The sequence below is a fragment of the Sesamum indicum genome, linkage group LG13 (assembly GCF_026168435.1).
Source record: "Sesamum indicum cultivar Baizhima isolate 11 linkage group LG13, ASM2616843v1, whole genome shotgun sequence".
NCBI lineage: Eukaryota > Viridiplantae > Streptophyta > Magnoliopsida > Lamiales > Pedaliaceae > Sesamum > Sesamum indicum.
The window spans coordinates 4,419,892-4,425,498 of record NC_142669.1 but is presented as its reverse complement, the minus strand read 5'-3'; the positions used below and the strand labels follow the sequence as shown (position 1 = coordinate 4,425,498).

Here is a 5,607-nt window from a genome sequence, read left to right as displayed (position 1 = left end):
GGATTTAGGGAGGAAATTGCGTTGCCAAAAGGGCGTGGTATGTTCTCAGAATTTTGTGATGGAATTTCACAACTCAAGATTTGGAATTGGTTTTATTGGGATGGATTGGCATCTAAAGTTTTGCGATGGTTATAGCTTAAGACGCACAATAGGCCGTAATGATCAAAGACTGGCAAAAACCAAATAAGAAAAACTCGGTTCAAGACTGACCTAATACTGTTCAGGATTGGTCTTAGGGTGGTTTTAGCCTTTAAATGGGCTACAACTCGGTCTTTTTTTAAACTAAGTCTGACCCATAGACCACCTCAGTCGAGGCCCGAGAGCAAGCCTTCTGAGATGGAAATATATTTATCAATAAACTTCACCTTTTAAAGATAGGTTGAACCGCGAAAAAAAATTTCATCTTAATATTATAAAATAAAGTTGTAATGTATTGACAGAATTTTTTACGGATAGTCATTAAAAAAAAGAAAATAGAATATGAAAAATATTCCGTCTTTGATTTGGTAATAAAATAAAAAACTTATGATGGAATATTTTCATCTTAGATTCTCAGAATTTGAGACGGAATTAAAGATGGATTTTAAATTTTTTTTTTTTATTTTTCGTCCTTAATTTTGATGTTATTTCGTTCTTTGTCTCATCTGAAATATGAATCTTGAAGTTTATTCTTTTTTTATAAAATCTATCTTTGTTTCTGTCTTAAATTTTTTAATCCTATGTGGAAAAAAAAGATGAAATTCAAACCAATTGATTTTTTAATAAATCATTTTTCTTTTTTGGCTAAATATTTTTTTAAAAGTTGCTGCCCCCAAATTTTCTTTTTTGACTAACCTAAATCTGCAAATTGCAACTCTCTACGAGGATGTCTCTTCTCTTTCTTTCTCGCCAGTGCGCTGCCACAACAACTCACCGGTGTACCGTTGATCAACAACTCGCCAATATGCTGCCGAAGTTCAAAGATTTTTTGCTCCCCTCCTCGGAGTTGAAAGAAGGGGATTGCACTGTTAGTTGTGGGTGAAGGAAAAGAGCATATCAAACAAAAAGGTTGGCTTCTCTTTTGCTTAGTTTTGCCGGTAAAATTCCGTCTTCATTTTTTCTTTTTTCCTTCTTTTTTACCTTTTTGATCTAAGTACTTAGGGCCAGTAGTTTAATATTGAAATGGATTTGTGATTTCTACATTTACAAATCGCAAAATTAATGTTTAATGTTGTTGAAAAGAGCAGAATGTCTTTGTTTAATGTTTGTTGCTAACAAACAAATTAACATTTTTATATCTTACTTAATTTCAGTAAAATGATGAAGGAAATCCAAAAACTAAATGATCTGCCATTGTTAGCATTTTTGGTGTGCTAGGACTGATAGAGTGACTATCTTTGCTAAATGTTCATGCAGCATCTTGACTTATTCTGCTAAAGTTTTTGTAGTAGTTTATGGGTGTGAATATCTTGTCAACGCTACTAGATTGACACCAAGGATCAAAGGAAATCGTTGTTATATTCTGGTTTTAGGTAGGCAATATCTTACTGTTTTCATATGTGTGGTTATAGTCCATGGCCTTGTATTATTCGGGTTGCTGAGAGATAATTATTTGAGCTTCTACAATCAATTGTGATGTGGTTCGGATTCTGAATAAGGGATGAGACGGGAAATTTACCCTTTACACAGCAACACAATCAGATAAAATTAAAATTTAGTGAGAAAATTTTTCGGGATAGGATGTAATGAGTCGCCAAATCAATGAATAGTAACCTTCTTCTAAAAAATAATATATTGAGTATTTATAGTGGTGTTGAGAGTTATGCAGTGTGCTAGAGTGTATGTATTCATTGTGTGGCTTACATAGTAAGAAAAATACTTTTCAACCCTTGTAAATAAACATGTATTACCAACATCTACATCATATAGCCCTACTCTTGGATGAAATATTTAATTTTCGGTGTAGTAATTTGTTCGAGAATAAACAATTTTCTAAGAGAAAAAGACTTGAGTTTAATACATGGGAGTGGGTGGGTGGGAAGTCATTAATTGTTCTCCACCCATCTACCTCACTATGTTTGTTTCCTCTCCCATTCCATTTGCCACATTCCCTCCTCTTCAAATGGCAAGTAAAAGTAATTCTTCCACCCTCTCTAGTTTAGTTTTTTCTTGTAGTTGCTTTGTATTGTATTTTCCCTTCGGATTAATTGAAATGTGGAACGGGGAGGATTTTGGTGGTGCTCGGCTAGGGAATGGGGGGCTGGAGAGGTGCGGCCTTCCGGAAGGGGGGTTAGCTTGGGGGTGTGGTCCCCCTTTCCTCGTGCGGGGTTGGGGACGAAGGGGATGCGAATATTTTCCTCATGTTGAGTATTCTACAGCTAATAATGCGTGGCGTGACTTCCCTCCATATCTAGAAGGTTATTCACCCGATCACATTGCCGCGATTATGCGTTTGCCTAAGTGCTTCTTTTAACTCAGTTGAGAATTTAGAGGACATATATGATTTTGAGTCTAACAACTTCATTGGGTCTAGGCCTAGCGAACAAGTGGATGAAGTCGTGTCTGTTAGCTAAGGTGGGGATGTTAATGAGGAGTGGGGCAAGAGTGAAAATGAGGAAGTTGGGAATGAGGAGGACAAAAGTGAGGGGGTTGAAAGTGAGAGTGAGGAGGCCGAAGCTTATGAGGTGTTGGGTCGATCGAGTATTGTTTTAGTGTCGGGAGTTGATGATGGGAGGCGTCTGGGTATTCAATGGTGTCATGAACCACGGGGTCGTGTGTTGGATGTTGGGCACATGCGATAGTATTCTTACTCGAGAACAGCTTGTGGTTCTGCCTGGAGGATTAGGTACCCTCCTGACGGGTGTTTCACTATTTATGCTGCTTTCTTTGACTGCGGGTTTTCTGTTCCTCCTCACTCCTTGTCACGATATGGTATTTGTGTTAGCCAGCTTATGCCGAATTCCTTTATGTGGTTTGAAGGGTGGTGACATCGCCTTCGAGAGTTGGGGCCTCCCTAACTCTAGAAGGCTTTCACGCCTTGTGTGCTATCTGCCGAGTGGCTGAGTTGTCTTCTTCTACTGACGATGCAAGATATTTCTGCTTCTGTCCACGCAAGGCGGGTAGATTCTTGGGCTGGTCTGTTTCCTCTAAAGGTCCCTGGAAGGAAAAAATTTTGTACGGTATAGACGATGGTTAGGGGTTGGCCTTGAAGTGGAGTAGTTCGCCCATCAAGATCGCTCATCTTAAGGAGTTAGGGAAAGTCCGTGATGATTTTATGGTAGCGGGGTTATTTGGCCACATGCTTGACATTATTTCCCATTTCACATTCACTTGGAATCATTTTGTGATGTTGTCTTTCATATATTTTTCTTAGATGTGTTAGGATTTTGTTTGAATATTGCATTTTCCTTAAATCGTTTGGTCTTCTACGTTGTATGATGTATATGTTGATAATATATATTTATTTACAAGGTTAAAAAGCTATTTTTTTACTATTTAAGCCACACAACAAATACATATACCCTACCATACTACATAACTCTCAACACCACTATAAATACTAAAGATATTATTTTTTAAAAATAAGGTTACTATTCATTGATTTGACCATTCATTACATCCGTTCCTAAAAAATTCTCTCACAATCCCTTATTCAAAATTAGGACCACATCAATTGATATCTTATAGCTTTACTCCATGACATGGAAGTTCTATGTAAAACAGCTCTACCATTGCGAATGTCAGTTATTACTAATCTATGCAAATTTCATGAAATGAATTTGCTTCTCAAGCCCTCTTTATGCCTTGACCTCTTCTAGTCTCCAGTGTCTTCCAAATGTTGATCTCTATTAATATAGTTCATCCTTTTCTTTTAGGGGGAGGGGGGGAATCAGAATGCTTCAAATGGTACCTGATACTTGTTGAGATTCTTGTTGTAAAGATGCCGATTTGTGCAGGCAATTTCTTTGTGTTTTGATTGTCAATGGGCTTACCAAAGCCAAAATTTTGCCTGTCTCAAATCCTCCATAGTTGGAGGACTGTGCCCTTGCACTTTCCTCTGTCATGCAAATTCCTTGTTCCTTCACAAGCTTGTATACCTGCATTGCTTTCTTTAAACATTAGGAAATGTCAACTTTTTTTAGTTACTTTATTTATGTCTTTTATTATGATATTCTTTTTCTAGACTAGGGACTGCTTTCATGAAAATTACTCATGTCCTGCTACTTCATAGATGATAAATACAAATGAATAGATAGACAAATCTCTTGATGAGAATGGGCAGCTCAAGTTCAAGCTGAATTCTTCAGTCACCAGCAAGGAAACGCCAGAATTCGAACACTTGTCCATTTAGTCTTATCTTTGTGTAATTCTCTTTGTATTAAAATCGTTTGTCACACTTTTATTAGTAATTTCACATCTTATCTGTTGAAGGTCGTCTTCTTCATTTCTTTCCCGCTTGTACAGAACATTATTAGAGGAGCTTTAATGCTCAAGTTTTGAATGAGAACTTCGGTACAATTCCATGTACTTTTTGCTGCATCTCTTTCTTCTGTGGTGAGTTTAACATGGTATTAAAGCCATCCTTATGATAATCTTTGCATATCTAAGTGTGATTGATGAGTCTATTTTATCTATCTTTATGTGAATTAATTTGCCATGGCAAGCTCTACGAATGCAGCTCCGGTTACTTCTGTTACTACTGGTGCTGGTTCCGAAAATTAGACTGGAAATCCGAGGATTCAGATAGTGGATCATCCAGGAATTGACGTCTATAGAATTTTATAAACAATGGGGAGACTAATTGATAATTATTAAGAAAATTTAGATTTAATTATAAATAAATTATAGGGTGACAACCAAATATATTAAAACTTGAATGAAATATATTGAAGCTTCTTATAATGTTTGGGAGCAAATTATATTAATTAAAAAATTAAGCAAAACATAATGAGAATTTTTGAAAACGGCTAAATAAAATGCAAATATATATATATAAAGGGGGAATTGGCAAGTGGATGTTATTAAAAAGAAAAATGGGATTCTCGTGAAAAATTCAATTTAGGGATGTTATTAAAAATGATATATATAAAGATATAACGGGTTTGATTAAATGAATTTTTATGAGTTAGTTGATAAATTAAATATATACTTGAAAAACTTAGAAATGTAGTATTTAAAAGAAAGTGAAACGGAAAGTTGAATTTCGATATAAAAAGAATATCAAAAGATTGGTCGGAAATACATGAATATTATATAATATCTTATTTAGATATAACGATGATTCCGACTATAGCACATGATGATAAAGTGGAGGTTGAACAACTCTTTGTTAACTGAATCGTTTTGAGATTTGAGGTGAGTATGGCTAATTGAGTTTATATATATACATATATAATTTTATATGAAAATCATATATTGATTGTTGGGTTTATATATATACTTATATGGATATAATATATTGATTGTTTATATACTTGATTGTGGATGTGAAGAAATCGCATGGTATGGCCCGTGAACGCGCTGGTGGAAGCGGTCAAATAAAATGCGTAATAATGAAAAATAAATGCAAGAACTAAACGAATCTAAGGGGTGTACCCTTTTTTGAGTTCCCGGGCATTCGATGTAATA

General features: G+C 35.5%; 1 long non-coding RNA gene across 1 annotated transcript; it reads left to right on the top strand.

Moving 5' to 3' along the window:
• Positions 1-808: 808 nt before the first annotated feature.
• LOC148784409 (uncharacterized) lies at positions 809-4,518 on the top strand. Its single transcript, XR_016063827.1, has 2 exons — positions 809-1,047; positions 2,959-4,518. It is a non-coding gene; the product is annotated as an uncharacterized LOC148784409 (long non-coding RNA).
• The last annotated feature ends 1,089 nt before the right edge of the window (positions 4,519-5,607 follow it).